The 23,708-nt window shown below is 41.9% G+C and overlaps 1 protein-coding gene across 2 annotated transcripts in view; it reads left to right on the top strand.

The window, feature by feature from the left end:
- Nucleotides 1-23,708, top strand: part of LOC144072852 (nectin-2) — a 118,225-nt gene that overhangs the window by 4,773 nt on the left and 89,744 nt on the right. The window lies entirely within an intron of this gene.

The following is a 23,708-nucleotide window of genomic DNA, read 5'->3' as shown; positions in this document are numbered from 1 at the left end:
GGTGGAGGGCATTGTCTTTATGGCTGAGTAAGCTACATGCATGCATGTAGGGGGTGGCTGGCTGCCTGAGAAACTGGTGGGCACGTTGGGTCATTTGCGGGGGAGGAAGCCGCCTCACTCCATGCTACTAAATGAATCACAGCTCATTTGCTTCACCTCGGAGAAGATTGCTAAAAAAACACTTGGAATGCAAGTGATGCCGAATGGTTTTCCTTTAGCTTAATTTCACTGATTGGAAGTATTTTTTTTCTTTTAAGCAAGGATGCAGCAACCGTTTAAGGCAGGCAATGGTGACTCCAAAGCTCCCGCCAAACTACGCCCTACACTAAGCCACTGCCCCCCTTTTAAGGCCCCCGCTGTCTAGTACACAGACTGAAGCCTTGTTCTCATCTTTCTCTTCTCTCCTATCTTTGACATCCCCCCCCTCTCCGTTCAGTGGTTTTGTTTGAGTGACAGTAGTCATTGGTGAATTCAAATCCTCACCCTGCCCCCATTGGACTCGAGGCCATGCTGTTTATGGCAGTAACAACATGGTGGCTAGCGGAGAAAATAAGCCTGACATGGTCTGTCAACAAGGCTGTAGCTCTGGTCGTGTGCTTTTAAGCGGACGGATTTTAGATGGATGTTCTACAATACACCAACCAAGATCCAATGTAGAAAAACAATACTTTCTTGTAGTAGTTTTTAAACTTTGTATATTTCCCCCTTAGTTTCTTTTTTTCAAGAGTAGGCGAACCACCAGAATGTGTTTCAACAAATCACTCTTTTTATTGGTCATAACACTGTTGAGGAGAAGATTTGGTCTTAGGAGAACTCGGCGAAAAAGCACTAAGGAGAAGAAAATGGAGCAATTTTCATCTCGTCTCATTTTCTCAACTGCTTTATCCTCATTAGGGCCACGGGGGGTGCTGGAGGCTATCCCAGCTGTCTCCGGGCCAGAGGTGGGGAACACCCTGAATCGGCGTCCAGTCAATCGCAGGGCACAAGGAGATGGACAACCATGCACACTCACACCCATACCTAGGGGCAATTCAGAGTGTCTAATCAGCCTACCATGCAGGTTTTTGGAATGTGGGAGGAAACTGAAGTACTCAGAGGAAACCCACGCACGCCCAGAGAGAACATGCAAACTCCACACAATTGGACTGACCGGGATTTGAACCCAGGACCCCAGAGCTGCGAGGCGGACACGCTAACACCTTGCTCAAAAAGGTCAATATTTCTCCAGGCCTGGTGCCTGGACCAATTTTGACCTTTTTTTTTTTACTTGAATAATTTTCCGGACAAACAAACCACCACCCAAACCCAAATCTAAAAAAATCCAATTTGATATTTTACCTAGTGTTTTGGGATCAGCGAATGGCAAGAGGTATCATACATGGAACACAATATTGACATGTCATGATATGTACTTAACACTGTAACACACCACACACGGCAAGACAAACTGTTGTATATCTGATTTAGGCAAAGCTAAAGAATAGCTTTGTGGGGTCAGTAACAGACCATCTTTTAAGATTTAAAAAATCCCTGTGTGGGCTTTAAGAGCTGTAACATTCCCCTTACACGCTGAAAATGTCTATGTGAATTCTGTCCCGTTGCCAAGATAGTCGCCATTCATCATCACAGCAGCCCACATTGAGCATTACGCTTGCTCTATTAAGAGGAATGTAATTGATGGATCACGATGAGTTTATCCTTTTTCCTGCTTAATAAAAGAAGGAACAGGGAAGCGCTTAGTATCTCATTAGCACTTAGCTCGGCAAAGCCTTTACGCGTTTGTTTATTTTAGTGCTAATGATTACGGTGGTTAGGTCTTATCATTAGGCCAGACGAAATGAGCTGTCCTCCCCTATCAGATCGGGTCTGATAAATGTCACTATTCTTTAAAAGGTCATTTGTGTTTATCCGTGTTTGCGGTTTTGGGTGTGGTGTTACCAACCATTTGGGAAATAGAGTGTATTTTCTATCCAAATATGTCAGCTTTGGATGATAAATAATCTTTATTAAATTCATTGCAAAGTCTTCAACACTGCAGGCAACTTTTTAATGCCCCTCTCTAATATGGACGTTCGGTTCACTGGCTGCAATGATGTACATGCTGGATGTGTTTCAGGGTTTTTGTAGTCGTGTATCTTGATGAACGAGCTTTTGTAAAACGACTTTGCTTTGTGGACTTTTCATTACCAGTAACCTGAAACGCAGAGAATTCATCAGGCTTATTGTTGACTTATGGAGTATTATGAGACAGGAGAGATGAAGCTGAGGACCTGCAGTTTTTATGGGGATTGGGGAGGGGTGGTGGTGAGTGTATTGCATTTAAGGTCGGAATATTGAACCACAAACATGGATACATTCACTGATTAATATTGGAAGTCGAATGACAGTCCGGTAATGAGGAAGAGGAGGCGTCATGTTACAGAATGACAAGGTGTCCGCGTTCGTATTTGTGTGCACGTGTGTCGTTCCCGTCACAAACTGATATCTTATGCAGACATCGAAGTTCTATTCTAATGACTTCCTCATTCAATTTACTCCCTTTTAAGGATGTGGTTCCTGTTACAATTTTTCAATTGAAGGTTACATTAACATTCCAAGCCTTTTCATGGGCTGCATCCCAGCAGAAAGGCTTGTAAATGCTGTAAACCACTATAATTCCAATATTCCCATGCCACAAAACTGTCAAAATGTCTCAGGTTCATCTTTGGTGAAGGAGCCTTTTAATTTTTGTTGTTGTTGCCAAACTGTATTCCTGCAAGATAATGTTAATCAGCAATACATTCTACTTAATTGATGTACTTGTGGGTGATCCATTAATTGATAGTCGCTTATCGCACATGTATTGAGTTAAAACGGTCTACTTTAAATAGCGAGACGGCTCCATGTCAGAACACCCTCCCCCCTCCCGCCTCTCTGCCGATTTGCTGAGGTCATACTGAGAACCCCCTGGCGGGATAGTTGTGTTTGGCTCCAAGGGGGTATCCAGACTGCTGGAGTTGTTCCCGTCTGATCCAAAGTAAAATAAGCTGAAAGGCCGCTCTTACAAGTAGTGCCAAAAGACTTTAATGAAAATTGGGGGTTGAGAGGTTTCCAATAACACAACTCGGCAATGTTTTTGGAAGAGCTACATTAGATCAGTATGCATAGGAGTCTTTCTTAATGTACCTGAATCGCCATTATGGATGGTTTCAAGACTGTACTATTAGCTTGAGTAGAATTTCAGCAGCTTATCTTGCATGAAATTGTTATGGCTTTTTTTTTGGTCCAACACACATTTCCACACCATTAGCCGAGACACCCTCTGCCAAATATGCAATTCCTTATGTCGAAGAGACCCCGCATTCCCGAACAAAGTGGAGAACAAGGACTCGTTTCTATTGGAAAAGAAGCCAACCCTCTCTTTAAATGAATTCGGTCTGGGAGATGCATTTCCCCGTGACCCCGTCTGAGTAAAAGCGGCGAAGTCTTGGGTTGAGGATGTCAACATTTTCAAATCCCACACTGCAGCATCTTGGCAAGAGGGGATGAAGTAGGATTTGGAACACGGGTGTGTGCGAGCCAAGTGGGGAGGCCGAGAGTGATCAGCTCATTTGTAATTTAGTCGCACCTCCCTCCGCATGACTCGCCCTTAAAGCATGAGGCTCATATTTAATAGTTAAAGAACCATCCATTGTGGACTGTGTGAAGGACTGCGAGCGCTAACCTTTCTCCCTTTTATTACTGCCTGCAGCTTGGCCAGCACTCTCACGCTCTGCTCCCTCCCTCCCTCCCTGCGTCTTTGTCACATTCTTTCATTTTGTAAATCTTCTCCATGGAGCTCTCAGCGCAACTGTATGGAATTAAGCACCAAGGTCCTTGACATCGTCCTCGATGTACTCTCCCCTTTAGAGAAAAAAAAATGCAGCCATATGCACCGCTACTCATTAGCAGTCACCTTTAATGTGTCTAAATGTAGTCGGCGAGGTGGGAGGTGCTTTGCGATATCGATCAGGTATTGAATGGTGGATGATGTAGTGCCCTTACGTGATATTGAAAACATTTAAAGCTACGGAAATGGCAGCGCGTCGTAACGGCTTTCCATCACCTTGCCTGTGTCCTCTTTGTGGCAACACTTAGTGAAATTGAAAATGTTCTGATACGCAACGTGTTTGTCTTGGTATAAAAATAATCAACACTTCAATTGATTGTTAAAATTTGGTTGTGGAATTGCCAGTGGATGAATCACCGACAGAGGTGTAAAGTGTAGAGTACATAGTTGAATCATACAGCTTGTCCTCATTAGGGTTGCGGCTTAAGTTGGATTTGGGGAGGCGGGGTGCACCTTTTGGACTGGTCGGCAGTTATAAAATCATATCGATGATGGTTTAAAATCTTGGTTTTAGTTCTTTTTCTGCTATTTTGTTTGCTGTGCCTCCTGTTTTGTGAAAACACTGCATAACGTTGAATTGGCTTTCGCTTCAGATAGATTTGTACAAACTATCAATTTTTATCCCCGGTCTGGTTTATACATTTATTTTTATGAAAAGTTGAGGAGAAAAATGATTAAGATTTTAAGATCCTTCACTAGTATCAAGATAAAATAACACTTGTGCGCAAAGCTGACTTTCACTTTGATGTCTGCATAATTTAAGTTCTAATGGTGACCTGTTTTTCTTGCATTAATCCAAATTGTTTCAGTAAAATTATGCCTTTCATAAACCACTGCCTATAAACCTTAAATACATTTTATGTGGCTGTCAGTGTTTGGTTCATGGACAAAAGAATTCTTAACAACCTCGGCAAATATGAATAAGAAAATCACCGACTCTATCATGATTTTAGGGCTTTATTTGAAAATAGAGCCTGCTTTCCAGGCTTGTGTGGGCGTGTCGGCTAGAGCAGACCCTTCCTTATCTGTCAATCATGTATGTGTAAGTTTCAATTGGCACCACTCTCGCCCGCCTCCTTAACAGTGAGTGTGTTCTTAGATTTCTATATTCTATAAGATTGAGAGTTCAAGTAGAAGACTAAAGTTCATCGTGCCGGCTTGATAAGTAGTTTGTGATCAAATAAAGCCAGTCGGGAGACGATTTAAAACATCCCCCTCACTCGGAAGATACTAACTAAGTGCTCTTCATTTTTTGAAAAGGAAAAGGATATACACATCTTTTCATTGGCCAACATCTTCTCAGTCTCTTATCTCTTGAAGCCTTGCCACTCTGAAACCTGGCAAGGTCTCATACCTGCACTTTTACCAATCAAGCTGGCTCGCAAGGTTGCAGCGAATAATTTATGGAAGACATTACACCATCTGACTTTTATGTCGGTCAGCTCTATTTTGGTCTCCATATTTTGTCCCTTTCTCCCTTTTCTTAACAACATGTCAACAGCATCACCGCAGCCAGACTAAGCTTAACTAATAATGTACACATGTGCTGCGTCTTCACCACATCAGTCGTTGACAAAGTCATGTCAGAATACACTATGACATGCTGGCCGCAGAGGAGGAAATTGAATTTGGTGCAAATAGGGGGCCCCCGTTCAGGTCTCTGGATGTGGTCATGCTCGCCGAAAAACTTCCCTAAGCGAAGTGACTGCTTTCAATTCACGTTTGCCCCAGCTGCGATCCCTCGAGACGGGGACTGTAAAACTCCACCCTGTCATAGAAAAAGAAAATGTTTCCTTCCCATGTAGTGAAAACCTCATATGTCAAGTTTAATCTTTTTCGGAAATAGTACCAAGCTGTTTCTAATTCCAAAACAAAATCTCCCCATCAGCAATGAGGTAAGATAATTTCGTTTGTGCAAGCCCTTCTGTAACCAGCAAGTATAACGTAACAACCAATTAAATGATGTTTGTACAGAATGATAGATTTGGGAATAATGTAATGGAGCATTTATTGTAAAATACCATGTTGCAATATTTGCCCTAGTGGGATGATATTAAGAAATACATTTACTCATGGCGGGTGGCAGTGAATGACTCGTAAATCATCATTCCTGCCAGCCTCTCCCAGTCCAAGTGGTTTGGACATCTTCCATTGTCGGTGGAACTAAAACCCAATCATTAACTGCCAGTACTTCCCAATTAAAGCTGATCCATCACCCCCTCCGAAACGTGCAATAATGAAGTGGAATGTTCTGTGGCTGAGATGTGGCACCTTAATTTTTCATGACTGCGCACTTGTTGGTTTTAACGACGCTGGCGCCGTGCGACACCGACAAGCGAGCGCCATCACCATCATTGGCCTCCCGAGCCCAGAAATGGCATTTTAAAACCCCCCTCCGAAGCGCCCGCTACATTGAGGTCAAACGGAGACGGCGGGTTTCCGCCGTTATCTACTTCTGTGTCCTTACCGAGCCAGGCGTGTCGGATGGGGTCTCCGAGGAGACAGCTGGCCTGCCTTTGTTTAGAGCAATTTGTCTCCTATCTACTCCGTTGATTGGCCGCCCTGCAATTTGGCTGCACTGTTTACCTCTTCTTCCTCCCCCTTCCGGTGCCCTCTTGCCGTCTTTGCCTGTTTACGTCTGTTTGCCTAATACCCCAACTTCCTTTGGCTGTAATTCAAGCTCACATAATTGATCCATCTGCTCACCAAAGCGCCACGTCTTGTGCTGTATTGCCTCGTTTCTTGCTCCCTATCTTCTTGTGAGTCATCAATCCCTCATCGAGGCCTCGGCTAATTGGAATGTCTGTTGCACGCTCACATCCTCTTGTGCCATCTTTTACCCCCCCTCGAGTGCTCTTTCTCTGTTCTGCGGCACCACCCACCGTTTTTCTCTCGCTACCTGTGCCAGCCTCGAGGTTTGTCTCTAAGATGATCCAAATTGCAAGCTGCCCCAACACTCCCTGCGGAGATTTTGTTTTTTTCTCCGCCAGAAAAAGGTCCTCAGTTTATGAATTTTCTCCAACTCCTCCAGTGTTTCCTCTACAATTCGTTTAAGAGTGCAAGGTTCCAAAGTTGACACATTCCTGTCTGTGAGGAAGCCTGCAGACTTGAAACGTCCTGTTGTTTGTCAAGTCATTCAGGCATTGAGTAATAATATCAATTCATTATTGCGTTCTATTTTTATGGTACACGGTCGATTGGTCGCCGCCGGTCTTTTGGTTGCCCGGAAGGTAAGTGATAATTACCATTTAAATCGTTGCTCAAATTCCCTAAATTACTATTTAGTCATTCTTAATGCCCTATTAATTATCGACCACACACAATTTTTACTACCACAAATATGAATAGACCGTTTAAATAACAGTATACCCACTTTCTTGGCTTAAGATTTTTCAAACATCCCAAAATAGTACCCTATGTAAAGGTAAATTCATAGAATAATATGCTCATTTCCACGATCATGTGCCTAAATGGTCAACTGGTGGCCGAACGGTGGTATTCCAAATTGGTAGTTTGGTCCCATACTCATATTTGGAACCCTCCCGTACCTTTTACCAAAGGCTCGAGGGCTTTTAAATGCTCTGGAAATGCGCTGAAAATTTCCCAAACATGACGATAATTTACTCGGAAATCCACCCACAGAAAACATTTCCAAATTTCATCAAGAAATACAAGTAACTGTGTAGTTCCCTTTTAAAAAGAGTGCCTTTAGCCAAGGCAAAAATATGTTCACTAATATGTGCTGTCCCTTATTAAATAAATCAAGCTCAACTCAAACCCACCCAAATGTCAAGAAAATGTATTACGTCATAAAAAATCCACTTTTGAAGGATTACTATCCCTTACATTGGAATTTTGAGCCTAGATTCTGTGTAATACTTTTTACTGTAATCTTGAAGGAGTTTAACTTTGAAATGTCTGATTCTTTCATTTGACATCTTAACACTTTACTAAAAGTTTCACTAATATTTCAATAACTTCAGGGAAATTGAAAAGGTGCCACTGGGAAGTATATGTGATTTCACAAGAAACTTGTTTTAACGATGCAGACGTTTCTGCAAAAGTTTGTACTTCGGGCTGGAGATGGGTTGATAGGTTTTTGCTTTTATGACGATGTATAGTGTTGTTGGTGTGCCGTAGATGCCTTTTACTGCCCCCCATGGTCTGTGAAGATATTGGCACACTGCTCTGGCAAGAAGCACATCAGATTAGAGCTGCAAAATGTCTGCTGGCTGGATATTGAATGTCTCACTGTTAAATATAAAAAGATGTATTGATGACCTGCTAACATTTTCTAATTTATCAGGAGTTTAAGATTAGTTGCGACATAATTAATTTGTTGCGTATGTGATTAATGACACTAACTTTAATACCTACATGTTATGTAACTGCTGACTACAGTTTTCAGATGAGCTTATTGAAAAATTTCAGAAGCACCTGATCGAGATAATGTTAAACATCTTTCGTATCATTAGCCTTTTAACTGACTCATGGCTCTACCACGATTATTGGATGGAATTGGATAACTTTATTCCACCCGTATTCGGGAAATTTCGTTGTCACAGTAGCTAGAGGGTGAGGATGCAGAAATAGGAAAGGCATTTTAAACATAAATAGATAGGTAATAAGTAAGTTAATAAATAAATACATGAATAAATCTATAAATAAATAAGCGTGTTGCTGAAATATATACATATATATACATATATATATATACATACATATACATATATATATACATACATATATACATACATATACATATATACATACATATACATATATAGACATATACATATATATAGACATACATACATATACATATATATAGACATATACATACATATACACATATATAAGCACATACATACACATAGATGTACATGCATGCATACAGTAGGTCTTAACACACAGCCATTTTTTATAACATTGAACCCTGATGCTAATACCCGTCTGTTCAATAAAAATTCAAAATAAATAGTTATGTTATAAATTTGTATTTTATGATGAACATTATATCAATAGGCGGCCCGGTGGATGGGTGGTTAGCACGTCGGCCTCAGAGTGGGAGACCTGGTTTCAAATCCAGGTCGGTCCACCTGTGTGGAGTTTCCATGTTCTCCCCGGGCCTGCGTGGGCTTTCTCCGGGTACTCTAAATTGCCCCTAGTATGGATGTGAGGGTGCATGGTTGTCCGTCTCCTTGTGCCCTACCATTGGCTGTGAGGATAAAGCAGTTCAGAAAATGAGATCAGATGAGACATTATATCAATATCCTTATTTACAAAATACATTTAAAATTTATTTTTATGCCCCTTTTGTTGGGAAAAAAATCCTAGAGAAAACCCTTCTTTCTTCTGGCAGTAATGAATCCTCCCACCCTATCACCAATAGGATTTTTTTTAAAGGTTAAGCTGCTGTGACACCCTTTCCTCTTTTTTTTCCCCCGTCTTATTATCTCACCCTCTCTTCGGAGGATGATATTTGACGTCATGCAGCGGGTAAAACTGCACGACTCGCTGCAGTCGGGCTTCATTTGATGGTTAGATCAGGTCGTTAGCCAGGCGAAAAGTGAGAGTGGCTGCACGCTGCGCAAACCTGTCTTGCGGCTCAGGCGGGATCAGGCTGACTGGGCCTGGCTTCGGTGCTGTCACACACTCATCTCCCCTCCAGGCAGCCACGAGGCCACCAACATAGCCTGACTCATCCAACAAGAATCTCAAACTGACATTGAAATCGGATTACATTTGAAGAGTTAATTCCCATAGTACAATGTTGTACAACTCGATACGCTTTGCGGGACTTTAAAAGTCATTTTTATTTTGCCGAGACTGACAGACGACACAAACAATAATCTGAATGAAAGGATGGCATGTGTTCCTTTTGAAATGCGCTTTCATGGCGTTTTTAAGCGTCAACAACCGAGCAAAAATGCTCCTGTATTGTAGCTTTCTTTTTGTGTTTGAAACTAAGAGGGTCACCTCTCACTTCGACCTTTAAAAAAAGCCGAATTTCTTTTCTATCCCCATCTTTGTTTTTTCCATAGCATCTATTGTGTTTGGTTGGTTGATCTAAACCAAAAAAATGTCTTCCGACGTTTCTAATCGAATTTTAAAAACCAACTTTGTATTCGTCTCCTTTCACGCTTATGTCAACAGGCATGACAATTACCTTCTAGAAACAATTGATAGTGGCATTTTTTTGGTCTCAAATTCAACATAACGAAGTTAGCCCCTTTAAATATTATGTTCTTGGTGAATATTTTGGAAAATATTGGACAGAATATCACAAAGGATTATTGTTCCAAATTTACTACTTAGTCATTACGTGCTAGTGCACAATTCAAGGTAAAATCTGGATTTACTCACTCCACAGTGTTGGAACATTGACAGAATGTTACACTAAATATAAGAGAATACAAAGACCCAATTGTTCTCCGATCCTCCCCTCCGTGTCCTTTACAATTCCGCCACTTCATTCACCTTAATCCAGGTGAAGGAGGGGTTACTGAAACCGGGAGGGCGTCTTTTTGAAAAGGCCATCTTTTGTCTGAGCCCCGTCTCCATCCTCTGCGGCGTACCTGTATCAATACGCAGAGCCACGATTGAGTAGTTCCCCTTCAGGGGAAAGTGGCTCAGCAGCAGGTGATGATTGCAACATCTACCCTCCAAAATGGTGGCTCACGCAGGTTCTCATTAGGTAAACCAGGTTTTTCATGTGTACTTGAAAGTGTACTTACCGGTTTGTGTGCAAAATGACTTCCCAGCTCATTTTGTACATGCTTACCTCATGCGTATTATAGACTTGTAGGCTTGTTGGGCTTCTTGCTGTTGAGGACTCCAGCCTTGGAAAAGAAAGCAGGAGGAGGAGGAAGGGAGATGGTGTGTTTGGAAATGGGGGAGGCGGGTGTCTAGCCTGCTGACGAGTTCTTGTCACTGCAGCCCTACGGGTTTGCGCTCTCTTCTTCACGTAGGTTGCTGGAAGCCGTCTCTCCCGTCCCGCTGTCTTTTTAAGAGCTTTTAAAGTGAATCACTTGAACCGCTTACTCCTGTCCTTTCCGTCCCCTCCTCCTTTGCTCATTTCACAGCAAGCTCGCGGCTGATTTGTGCACCAGTGATTCATGAATTTATCCGTGACACGGCACAGTCACACTGTGCCCATACATCAGCATGTGTGGTCCAAGAGACAGAAGAAGCTTGAATTAATTTGGGGAGAGAGAGTTGATGTGATGCCAGCCATTATTAGCGATATAACACTCCTTGAAACACACATTTAAAATAGATCCTGCCAGGGGATCGCTGGGGCTTTTTAGGAGGCGTATGTGTATACTAAAAGGAGCGTTCACAATAGTTCTTGATTTAAATAGAAATCCTCCAGGCACCATCAATCAACTTTTGCCTTCCCCTTGGTTCATCTTTCCTTCGTTTGTGTGCACCCCTTCCCAGCTTCTCACTCCTTGCACATGGATTATTGATGCAACAATTGTTCATATCCTTCCTGAATTTTTTACTCCCTCGCAGTAACTCCCCTTCTGCCTGTTTTTCCCCGACGACTCTTTTCTCATCATAACACGCTTTGTTTGCCAGCTTAGTCATACAGCATGACTGGCCTATTGCAGCATCGCAATTATGCTATGCAACAAGTGACTCCTGAATACACCTTGCGATCGTACTTTGAAATTATGATTTCATTTGGAATGTCACTGGGCTGGAAATTGCCTATAGGAGATGTAGAGGGGAACAATAACTAAAGGCAGAATCACATAACCTGCTGGGGCCTGGTAGTGGAACATGACTATGAATAATAGGAAAACAGAGTACAAAAAAAGCAAAAGCAATAAACAGCAAAACCACCAAAGGAGGAATGTAGGATTTGAAAAGGACAACAGTACTTGTTTGAGGACCTAAAGAACAACAAAGCAATAACAACTTTAGGTGAGCCTGAACAGAAAGCAAAGCAAAGAGGTAAAATGATGATACAGTTATACCTTGTCATACGAGTGCCCTAACATCCGAGGAATTTGAGATAAGAGTAAAATTCTGAGCAAATATTTGCCTTGAGATACGAGCATACGAGACAGCCAGGCGGCCGAGACGCGAGAGGCTGCTTATGATTTCAGCACACTTTTATCACTTTATCGCCGCATCTCCCTCATGCAAAAATATCTTCGAGCACTTTTTTGCTTAAGACAGTGTGGAATTAAGGGAAAAACAATGGCTCCAAAGCAAGCCGGTCCAATGAAGAGTAGTGCGAAGAAAAGGCGGATGACAATCGATATTAAGCACGAAATAATGGAAAAACATTAGTGTACGCGTGACTTGGCTGGCTCGCCAATACGTATGGAGAAGTAGGAAGTCCGCCTCAAAAGCCGTGGTGGAATACTTAACCTCTGTGCCTTCATTATTGCACAAGAAGGTTTACATTTTGTGTAACGTAAGATTAAAACTGTTTTTTAAACTGTGTATATATAAGAATCTAAGTTCATTGAAGTTAAATTTAAAGTTTATGTTACAGTAAAAACAAGTGGTAGAGGACAAGCAATAGAACAATCAATGGGACAAAAGGATACAAAGAGAGAGCCAGATAACAAAAGTTACAAAATTGTCAATAGCAATAACAAGAAAAATCAATGACACCAAGACACCACCTCTTGCAAAATGTTTAAGGAAACCAGCGATAGAAGTCGAAAAGAGGCCACAGAAAATGTTTCTCAACAGACGATATCCACTTGTGAATCAAATCAGATTGTAATCTTGGAAAATTACCTCAATTTTTACCTATTATGTCATTATTTTCTGAAATTAAAGGTTCCTAGGACTAAAAAGTCGGCAGGAGACGAAAACAAAAGACGTAACCCAGATGTTGGTCATGAACAAGGAAGGGGGGGGGGAATCAATATGAGAACAACAACACCTATTGAACCTCGGGAGTAAAGTAGAGCACGAAAAGCAATAACAGCAGTTCTTCATTTTAGTCAGACACGACCTCCTTCACCATAGCGGCCCATTGTGCACATCTTCCTTCCTTTACATTGTTAGATGGCGCTTCCTTTCCCCAGCACAGACATGGCCGCCTTGTCTTAGGTTTGTGTGCGCAAGTCCTACTTTGATATCCTCCTCCGCTCTCTACCCCCTGCCTTGTGTTATTCTCCTAGCTGTTGTTTATTTAAAATGGGGCGCGGTCTAGGCGGGGCTGTCAGTCGTCGTTTGATAGACGGCAGGGTCACGAGAAAGTGGAGATCCGGTTCGCCTGATGGGAGCTGCCGACAGCAGCTATAATAAAGAAGTGTAAGCTTTTCCGTGATAGTAGATATGTTCCTTGGACAAAAAGGTTGAGGAAATGTGCCCTGGAGAGGAAGTGAATGGAATATGGAGTTTTGCTGTTTATTCAGACTTCCATCACAATGTTTTCATGCTTATATACTACGTAAGGATGGGCATTGATAAAGGATTATGTTGATCGTTTGGAGTGGATTGTCCAATGCTGTACAGTTGCTGGTCGGTCAGTCGATGGCATTAGTCACGGCCTCAATCGGGTGGGACGTAAAGTACTTTAGATTAAGGCCACATTATATGTATTTTTTTTCAACAAAAGAATGAGGCACGTCAATTATTTCAGAGCATGATGCCCAATTTACATTGATGATGTTTTGTGTGTGTGTGTGCTGTTCATTTTGCCAAATTATGATTCGTAGGTGAATGGAATCTCCGTGGCGTTAAAATGTAACAGTCAGATGTAGCAGTGTTTACAGATGTGCTAAAATGGTTTCTACAGTTATTTGCGAAATCTGAAATTCACAGACTAGCTTGCTGAGACACTCTTGCGGGTCCACCTGTTGAAAAATGTGAAAAATATTTGAGTCGGTGGGATTAAAATGTAGGACTACAGTTGACAAATATAAAGTTCAATGACCTTGAATATGTCTGGAAAAAGCAACCTAAACGTGTCACTTGATTGCCTGGGTTAAAGGGATGATCTATACATTGCACACAGCTAATATTGTTGACCAAGGGACTGTAATAAAACCCACACTTCTTTGCACATAATCTTTCAATACTCTCAGATCTTACTTTATTTCCATTGCATGAACTTGCATTAACACCTTTTTTTCGATGTTCTGACATTTCAGAACATGGGAAGATGCTCGCTTTTTGCTGTTCATCTGCCCTTTTCAAAAGCTCGACCCAACAGATGACATAATTATGCAGCGTCGGCGTGCGACAAGCTGACTTTGGCTGCATTAGAAGAATTAATGTGACCAAAAAGCTCTCACGGCTTTCTAGCTAGCCACTGGCCGTGTGCTCATCTCCGGCGGGTTATCTGTGCAGCCATCAAGGCTAATGTTGGGGGAGACTTTTCCCTCTTGTGACTGCATTTCAGCACTCTCAATACTCGACTTGCATTCATTTGTCAGGTAGAGTGGGCATACTCCATTTTTCACTTTCTCCTTAAATGCCGACCCTGGGGTTAATTGGCTGTAAAGGAAACTGATCGAAGCCATGATATAATAGTTAAAGCACTCCGAGTACGTATATAACCTATAAGTCAAATTTCGTTGTATTAATGAAAACCCTGAGTTTATTCTAGCAAGGGTTTAATGAAATTCACAGTAAATGGGGATTATTTCTGTGCCCATCTTCTTGCGTTTCATTTTTGGCCACGTTAAGGTTGAGTTATGTCCCAAGTCGGGTCAATTTAACTTGCCAACTGTAGATACAGACGGTTGTTTGTTGGGATGCTGCATATCAATAAGCACAGGATGCGGTTTAGAGTTTGGCATTAGTATGCATCTCCAGAAGGTGGAGTTTAATCTGTTTAACATTCACAAGATGGCAATTACAGCCAGTGCTGTACTATCTGTCAACTGTGATATTTTGATGCAGGCTTACTCAGTTTTGGGCTTAATACACGGTAATGTAAAAGTGAGAAGGGATGCTTGTTCATTTGTAATATTTAGGGATTCAAAACTCACACATGAGACTTCCATTCAGGCATATAGCCAATCTTGTGACATGCTACATAATTAAAGGCCACTTAGTTTTTTTATTCATTGTACAGTTTCATTAAATGTGATTGCCCTTTTTAAAGCAATAACAATGGTTAATTTACATGTGCACAAATGCTTCCGCTCATTAATTAACTTGAACAGATTAATTTTTGAAGTCACAGACGTCTCGTCTTTGCCAACCCGTGGGTATTTGATATCTTTTCCTTTACAATTGTTGAGCCGAATTGTCTTCGATGGGAAATTTTATCTGGAATGCAGATTTTGGAAATTGGTGAAAATAAAACTGCCTGTCTTATGGAGATGGTATAGTAGCTCCAGCATAGCATGTGATTTATAACTGGTGAAGACCAAAGGAAGCTTGGTGATTATGGTATTTACCCAACCATGTCTCTAGAGCTGAAGCCACCAAAGTGGGATATTGCCACAGCTGTGTGTGCTTTCACACAGAAATGCGACATCCTACAGTAAGCTAAGACTTGGTTTAAGCTATGTTCCTGGCAGCCTTTTTTTGGCCATCATGGATGAAAAGGGATGGTCCATAGAAATCTTTTCAGCAGTGGCAAAATGGAGTGAATCTTAAATCATTTCGTATGATTTAATTATGCCTCAATCAGGTATTATTAACATTCTGGTTTGAAATCACTTCTCTTAAACCTCTGATACTTTCCTGCAAATGAATTTTGGGCATTCACACAACTGAGTCACAAATTGATAACTTTATCGTAGGCAGTCAATGCACCATAGTTAATAATTTCGCTTTCTCAGAGCATTTGATTCCTCAAGAGTAAAGACAAAATTGTAACCTGATTCTCAAGTGGGTATTCCCATCGTTCTGGGTTAATTTAGAGTACCCAATGGGGAAATAAAGACACCAGCTGCACATTACACGCTGTATTAGGATGTGGCGGGTGCAAGTCAGCATGTGTAAATATGTTTTTAAATCGCTTTTAGTTTGTAAACCAGAGAAGCAGAAACGTACCGCTGTAAAGAGCGGCTGATCGGACAGCCGGCTGACAAATTGGAAGTCTTGGTTGTTCTGGCACAAAATCATTAGATCACCTGACGGTTGACAAAGCTGATTTGCAGGCTAGTGTGTAATGGCAGAAGTGATGGGGGTAAAGGGGAAGGGAAAAGGCATCATGTGGACAACTTGCCAGGGGTGTAGGCAAGCACTGGCCATGCTGTTGAAGGTAAATGGATGTTGGCAGTAGCTAAAGGGAGGTGGAAGCCCATACCATCAGCAGTGGTAATGAGGCACAGGTGCAATGCGTGGATAGAGGGAGGGGTGATAGATTTGGAGATAACCAGCCCAAAACCTAGAGAAATGCCTTCAGCATTAATGGAATAGGATTTCTTCCCAACACCCACCCGTCCCTCGATAGGAATTCTCTAACAACAACCCTAAAAACAGTAGGCGCTCTGGGAAAGAGTCTCCGAGTGCTTCCTGACTCTCTGTTGTCTTTTCACTCTGTTTCTTAGGCACTCTCTCTGTTCATTTGCATCTATTTTGAGCGCCTAGTTAAAGAGTCACGAGTGCGAGGCATCCAAAACAAGAGTGACATTGAGTGGGAGCACAAGTGCTAATTCCGCATTTTGTAGATCTGCAGTCTGTGATCGTTTCATTTGCTTGCTTGTCAAACACATGCTAATGACCGTACAGATGCAAAAAGCCACCCCTGCAAAGCTCAGTCAATCTACTCTTCTACTTGTTACCCTCATTTTTGTTGCTCAATTTTTCTCTTAACTATAAAATGTTGGCTGAGCGTGCTCTCAAAATTAGCAGAAGAGGCGACGAGGAAAGCGATTAAGAAGATGCCCGAAGGGGCTAATGTCAGGTGTAAGAATGAGATAGCGGGGAGAAAAAGGGAGAAGGTGTTAAGTCAACGTCAAGGCAATTGAATCAAGCGTGTATCTAGATGTCAGCTGGAGATGCATGTTCGCTGCCTCTGGCAACGTTAAAGGGGGAGAGGGGGGGGTTATTGCTCTTGCTGCACGTTGCTTTTTATATATGCGATGTTGGGGGAAATGACATTCACCCCAGTCCTAGTCAACTTGTATCGGATAACAAAAAAATGTTGTGCTTGCACAGACTTTACGTCGCCAAAAGTTGATGTCATAGAAACCAAACAACTTTCGGTGTATCTTCGAGTAAAAATAAGCAACAAAATGACACACAATTTGAATCTTGTAATAGTATAATATATCATTTAATGTTCATCCTATTTTGTTTTTAACCTTGTAATAATTCAGTTTTAATATCTTTATATTCAGTGACATTCCATTCTTCTCTCTGAATATCACATTGTATGACTTCTTGCAATTTCTTGCACACCTGACCGTGGTTGGGAAACGCTGAGCTAAGCAGGTGCACTCATTCTGTATGTTCGCACTTGTTTCATTGTAAAACATCAAACAGTGGCCTTTTTGTATTGCTGAGTAAATATTTTACCAACACACGCTGTGTTGTTCTTTTTTAAGCAGAATGGGAACAACTCTTTTAAGAACCAGATAAGACTTAAAGTGACTCCTCGTCACAAAGGGACCATGAAAACTGTCGCCTTACAGTATATGGTTTCGCTGAGATGCGAGCACAATCTGAGCTGTGTCCTTTTGCTAACTTAGCGCCCGCTGCGAGTAGTGAGCATCCACTGCTCTGCTCCTTTCCCCTTCATTTGCTGCCAAATGGCGAGGCCGATGCTGCCACAGGGTCGGGTGATGCTGCGCTGGGTGATCAGTGTGCAATGTTCTCGGGGCGTGCACCTCTCCTATGGGTGAGGTGTAAACCTTGGTATTGCCACGGGGGAACCATCTCATAGGTCTCACTCGCTACCTACGCGGGATATGTAAACACAGGAGAACTAGGGTGGATGACTGCTTTGCGAACCCTTGACTCTTACCCCAATAGTGTTGTTTTCTTACCATTGTATTTGGCTGGGACAGACCTAGTTGGGGATGAGGGATAGAGTGCTCATTCATTCATTCATTCATTGCAAATGGACTCACACTCACAGACACACACACACACCTCCCTTCAGTGGTCTTTCATCTTTTCCCTCACAGGCTTCTCTTGTTCTACTAGCATGGCTGTAGAGAAAGAAGGCAAGTGAGTTGATCCTGAGAGAGGAAGGATGCAAGGAAAGGCGAGAGAGGAAGGCGGCCAAAAGGCAAGAAGGACCGTGTTTGAGTTAAAAAAAATAAAATAAACAACGGCCACTCCCTTGACCATCTTCAGGTTATGCCAAAGTAAAGATTAGGATCTCTCCATAGACAAATAATAGAATGATGTAAATATTTAGCAGATCTGTTGATCGCACTAGGAATGTAGTAAATCTATACTTGGATGATAAAAGCACAAACTTAGCACAACAAATGCTTACTCCATTGTCTTGGTCCTCTCAAATTCAATGTCTTTCAAAAAAACCAAACCACCATTGTTCTAAAAGCAACCTCTCCAAAACATCATCATAGTATTTTTTTTTCCTACTCCACATTCCTGGATAAATCAACCCCCCCCCCCCCAAGGAGAAAAATACAAGTTATCCCGACGATGCAAATAACCCACACAACTGTGAATACAATGCAAAAAAAAAAGAAAGAAAATTGTGCAACCATTGCCTGAAATAAATGCAGATGACGTTGTAGTCACAATTGTAATTCCATTAAACAACATGTCCTTTCTCCATCCAGACACTTATGCAAAGTCATGGCTGAAATCTAAAATATTAAAAGGTGGTCAGACGGAACTGTTCGTACTGAATGAGCGAATTCGTGCGGGCTCATTCTCATCTCCTTTTAATTGCGTCGTCGTCATCACTACTCTGTTCATCCTCCCTTCTTCCCTGGGGCTTGCCTCGGTGGGTAGGTTCCAGTCTGTCTGTCTGTTTGCTGATGACTCCACTTGGAGCAGATGTGATGCTCAGCAGCTGTTGCTTTGCAGCTCACACAGCAACCCACCCCCTCTTCCACGTCTCACTCTGCCTCCCGTCCAATATGTTCTTATTTATCTGTAGACCGCTTTGTTCCTCCCGCCAAGCGCTCGCTCATGTGTAAATTGGCGAGTTTAAATTCTATTCCCAAATCTGGTATATTTTGTTATTATTGATTAGCCCTACCAAATCCTTTCCACTAGCTGGGCCTGCTGATGCCACTGTTAAAATTAATAACCACATTGAGTTTTTTTTAGGGTGGGGCAAGGGGGGTTCGGGGGAATTGTGACTATTTCTGGGATATTTTTGTTTGTCTGCTTCTTTTATTCCAACTTCGGTGTTATAATCCTGTAAAGAAACAAAATGCTGACTGGACTATTGGCAGGTTCGCAAATTGTATTGTTCTTCTGTAAATCTGTCTGAATTAGTCCTATAATGCTTATTTGTTTGGGTGGTGGTTATCCAGCAATGATTGGCAATGTGGCGTAAATAGAACATCCACGGTCTTAGCAATTCATCCATCCATATGTTTGTGTGCGCTAATCTTGTCAAGTATCACAGCAGGAGTTGAAGCACCCCCACAGCCAGACTGCACCCTGAATTGGTTTCCATTCAGTTACATTGCGTGTGGATTGATTCATCAGAAACTGTAACAATCTGGCAATGTGTGGATATTTTAGCGTGATACATTTTTGTTCCCTTAGGCAGGTCGTCCAATTCATGGTCACTTCCACTTACATGCACAGTTTGGTCACTAATGAGGCTTGTCTCTTGGGTCACATTATTTTTACTTGGACTACATCAGTTCCTCAACATCTACCCTATTGTTACATTAGGGTAATTAGGGCAGAGTCCTTGGAGACGGAGCTACTTTTACGATCAGGTTTAACTGACGTTAGAAAAGGAATACCATGCTGCAACAACATTGCGGAACTCTACTAAAATGCAGTTTCCGACTGCTTCCGTGTGAAATGAGATCATTACCGTGACTACTACAGCTCCGGTCTTGCATGCAAAATGATGTTTAAGCACTTCTATCTGTCAAATCTTATCTGCTCAGGTTTGCTCTCAAAGTATCTAATTACACCTGGGCCTCCTGAATTCAGTCTGGAAATGCATTTACCCCTTCTCTGCCATTTGATCGTATATTGTAGCCGGGCACTTAACAAGTGTCAAATGTTTAAGCAGTGACTGTTGTTATAGTCTTTTACAGGCTTTCTGCGTTTTTATACTCCTGTCTCTGAGTTTGTGAGTTTGGCTGGTGAACTGAGACGCCTCCTGACAGGTGCCTCTTGACTGAGATTAGACGAGCGAAGGTTCGGGAAAGGAGGACGTGGAGTGTGAGGGCTGGGGAGTTCACGTCACTTTGATGGCTTCAGCTCGAGGAAAGGCGTTCGCGGACAGGCGGCGCCTCTCTAATTGGTTGTCTCCGTCACCACCGCGTGTGCTCAAAAGGGCGGCCTCTGATCTCATGGAAATCTGGGAACAGCATGGCAGATCCAAGCGCTAATCAGCAGCCGCACTTTGCACTCCGGAACGTCAACCTCGCTCTGCGCTCCGGAGGCGGCAACGTCTGCGCTCTTGTGATTTTTAACCGCTAGAGAAATCCCGATTGGGGAAAACTCGATGTGCAAGTCTGGTTTGCGGAGGGCGGGATTAAAAGTCAGCACTCGTTTTTGCGCCTTCCCGGCACATGACTGAAACTCCGATAAGAGATATCGAGCGCCACTTTGCCCTCTTGCTGCTCTCTAGTGATAAGATGGTGGCGCTTGCTGCTCTTTGCCCCTGTCGCTCCCCTGAATTTGGACTATTTGTGGTGGCATATGGCACAGAGTCATTCAGAGAAATTCATAAGGGGTAATCATCACTCATTCCTGGTTCCCCTTTGAGGGCTGCACTAATTAGCCGGCGTCTGTGATTAGTTGGCTTGTGTTTGATCTGCTTCACTCGTCTCCCTCGCTTTAGAGAAGGCTGCCTGCTGGTGCTGTGATTTGGCTGAGGGTGAACTGAATATACACAAACTCTCTTTCACTCATAAACACACACAAATTCAAAAGTGTGCACTCTACAGGCAGGTTTCCGCTGCCTTTTGGGGACTCTAGCACTACCGTATGTTAGGGCAAAGTCGCATTGACTGGAGGCTCCAAAACATGAAGCACTTTAGCACTCAAAAAGAAGCATGGAGTGTGCACCTGTTAATATTTCACACAGAAGTTCAGATTAATTCTGGTGGAAAAGATGAAAACATAACTCTTTATAGCAGTGAATAATCACTGGCAAGCCCTAATGGTTGAAATGGTCTCGCTTTTTATAGCATGACAAGATCTAAAATGTGATCTCCATGCACAGTACTTCTCTGTGGAGCAAAGTTTAATTTTTAAATTAACAAAACTAGTTTCCTTTTCAAAAGTTAATGATTCAAACATCCTGCAATGGTTTCAAAAAAAATCTCCTTTTACAGTCAAGATTTTAAATTTTTGTCCTATAACAAAGACATCACAAATGCCCTTGGTATTGTGTAGATATTGTGTAATTAGTAAAGGATGCCATTCTGAAGTGGCCAGAGTGTGACATTCATGTCTCCATTGATGCCATTGGCACTAAACATGGACTCCTCAGAACCAGATCGATGCTAAAAATATAAATAATAAGCATTTACACAATTACCATTATCCTGTTAGCCAAGGTTACTGTTTTATGAATGACCAGTAGCTCAAAATTTTATTTAGTTTTGTAAAACAGCATGTAATCCGTTTTATGTATTCATCGATTTATTTTTACAGTTCACTTTCTTTGAGTCCTATCCATGTTGAAAAAGTCACAAGGATTATCGACTGACTCCACAATTGAAAGTGTTATGTCTCGCTATCGCTCCAAATGAAGTCCCAAGGATCATCAACTGTTGTGATAATTGGACACATTGTCTATCTGTCTATAGCACCTAAGTGCAAGTACAGAACACCTAAAGAAATTAGAAACAGAAACATTGTCAGCAGTGTGATTACCAAGTTCGTTTTAGTAGGTGATTAAATCATACAGCGTGAGTTGATATTCAAGACTAACACAAGTGGTACAGTGTGCTTAGCTTAAGGCAACAAAGGGTGTGGGTGGCTCGTGAGGAAGGGGGATTTACTTAACCCCAACCCTAAGCGATTACAACGAAAGATGGCAGAATCATGAACGTAATTAAATCTGTACAAATCCCCCTTTTGCGTTGGGTCTCTGAGGCAAAAAGCATTGGCGAAGGGAGGGAGGATATCCCTGCAGCGTTTTAATGTGGCACCAATAGCAGGGTTTGTTTGCCGAGTGTGTGTGTGTGTGTGTGGGTGTATGTGTGTGTCTGTGATAGAATGCTGTCTAATTACACAGAGCCGGTGTTATTGAAGGGTCCTTGAAGCTGGCCAGTTGAGCATGGCGGGGGTAGAGGAGGTGCTCCTCTGTTCATGGCACCTTATAGCTATCGCTCACCTCGCAATCCTTTCCCTGTCGCACTGCCTCAAGGGGCTTGATGGTAAACAAACCCCAGCCAGCTCAGTTTAATGATGTCTTGACTGTGGATTCTTCTAGAACGTATGCCTCTTCATGAAGAAAGGGTAGATTGTGTTTGCCGAGTATTTACCGCATAAATACTGTGGTAGTGAGTGTTGTAATGGTTTTTATCGCCAGGGCCAACATCAGTAGAAATGTCCAATAGGCTGTTTATTTCTCTGGATTGTTAGGATTTAAGGATTCTTCCAATTGAATTACATCAACACGGCTATTGAATGTTGATGTCAAAATAGTAGTTGGGAAAATTCAGAGATTTAACCACTCAAAAAAGTCAATTTGACCTTTTGACCTTTTTGCCCTTGAAGGACAATGGCTTCCCTACTCGTTTCATGTCTTGGCCATATAATGACATCAGACTTTTTAACCTTTTTGGTTTACTAGGACCGACGGCAATTTAAGATCTGCCGGTTTTTGTTCAATACTGGATGCTCATCCTCAAAGTTCACACAATGTTGTTAATGTTCCTTTTCTTAGAGCAATAATTAATTGGGCCAATATCTTAACAATCGGGCATAATTCGAGTGTATTTTAATGCTCTTGGCTAGGGAAAAAAAGAAAATCTAAAAATAACAAACACCAATGAGGCTGAGTACTCTAAAACATCTTATTAAAATAATACTTCCTACCATAACTTTTCCCATTGCCCATAATTGAGGGATATTTTAACTTGATTTTAGTGAAAATTTGTTGGATGTTCATGTTACACCAATTATGTAGTAGCAGCTAGAAATGTATATTGTTCAGAAAAATCTAACTACTTCTTTCACTTTTAATATTAGTTAAGTGCTGAATGCAAATGAAAATTTGGATATCCAATATAGATATATTTATTACAAGGAGATACTAATTTTTTCAGTGGAAGAAAGCATTCTCTGACCAGCCAATGCTGAGGTTAATAAATAGGCACACCTCAAAGTTACTTTGGGGGCAATATAATGCCTTTGTTGTGCGTATTTATAGCCCGTAACTATGCCTTAGCCCTGTTTTTATGAGCACTTTTATACGGTAGTTGCACTTGGGACCTGGAATGTATTTAGTGTTAACCCCGCTTGCCTTCTATTAACATTTAGTGTATTTTGGTTGTATACTATGAGCTAGACTTGTGATAAGATAAAATGACTCCGTTGTGTGATTGCTTCTCTGCAGGGATGCATCAAAGTTGATGTTAATAGGCAATACAAAGAGATCATCCTTACCAAACATCTTTGCACTCCAACACTCTTCTGTACTGTAGCAGTTTCGAGAATTCCTTCACTTCCCTGTTCTTTCTCACTCATTCATTCAGTCAGTCAGTCAGTCACTCCCTTCCTGCAATTTGGTATCGCTTTTCCCTTCCCTTACTGGAATTGATAGCAAAGT

Source organism: Stigmatopora argus, chromosome 4, assembly GCF_051989625.1.
Source record: "Stigmatopora argus isolate UIUO_Sarg chromosome 4, RoL_Sarg_1.0, whole genome shotgun sequence".
Lineage (NCBI taxonomy): Eukaryota > Metazoa > Chordata > Actinopteri > Syngnathiformes > Syngnathidae > Stigmatopora > Stigmatopora argus.
This window is presented reverse-complemented; position numbering and strand designations above follow the sequence as displayed.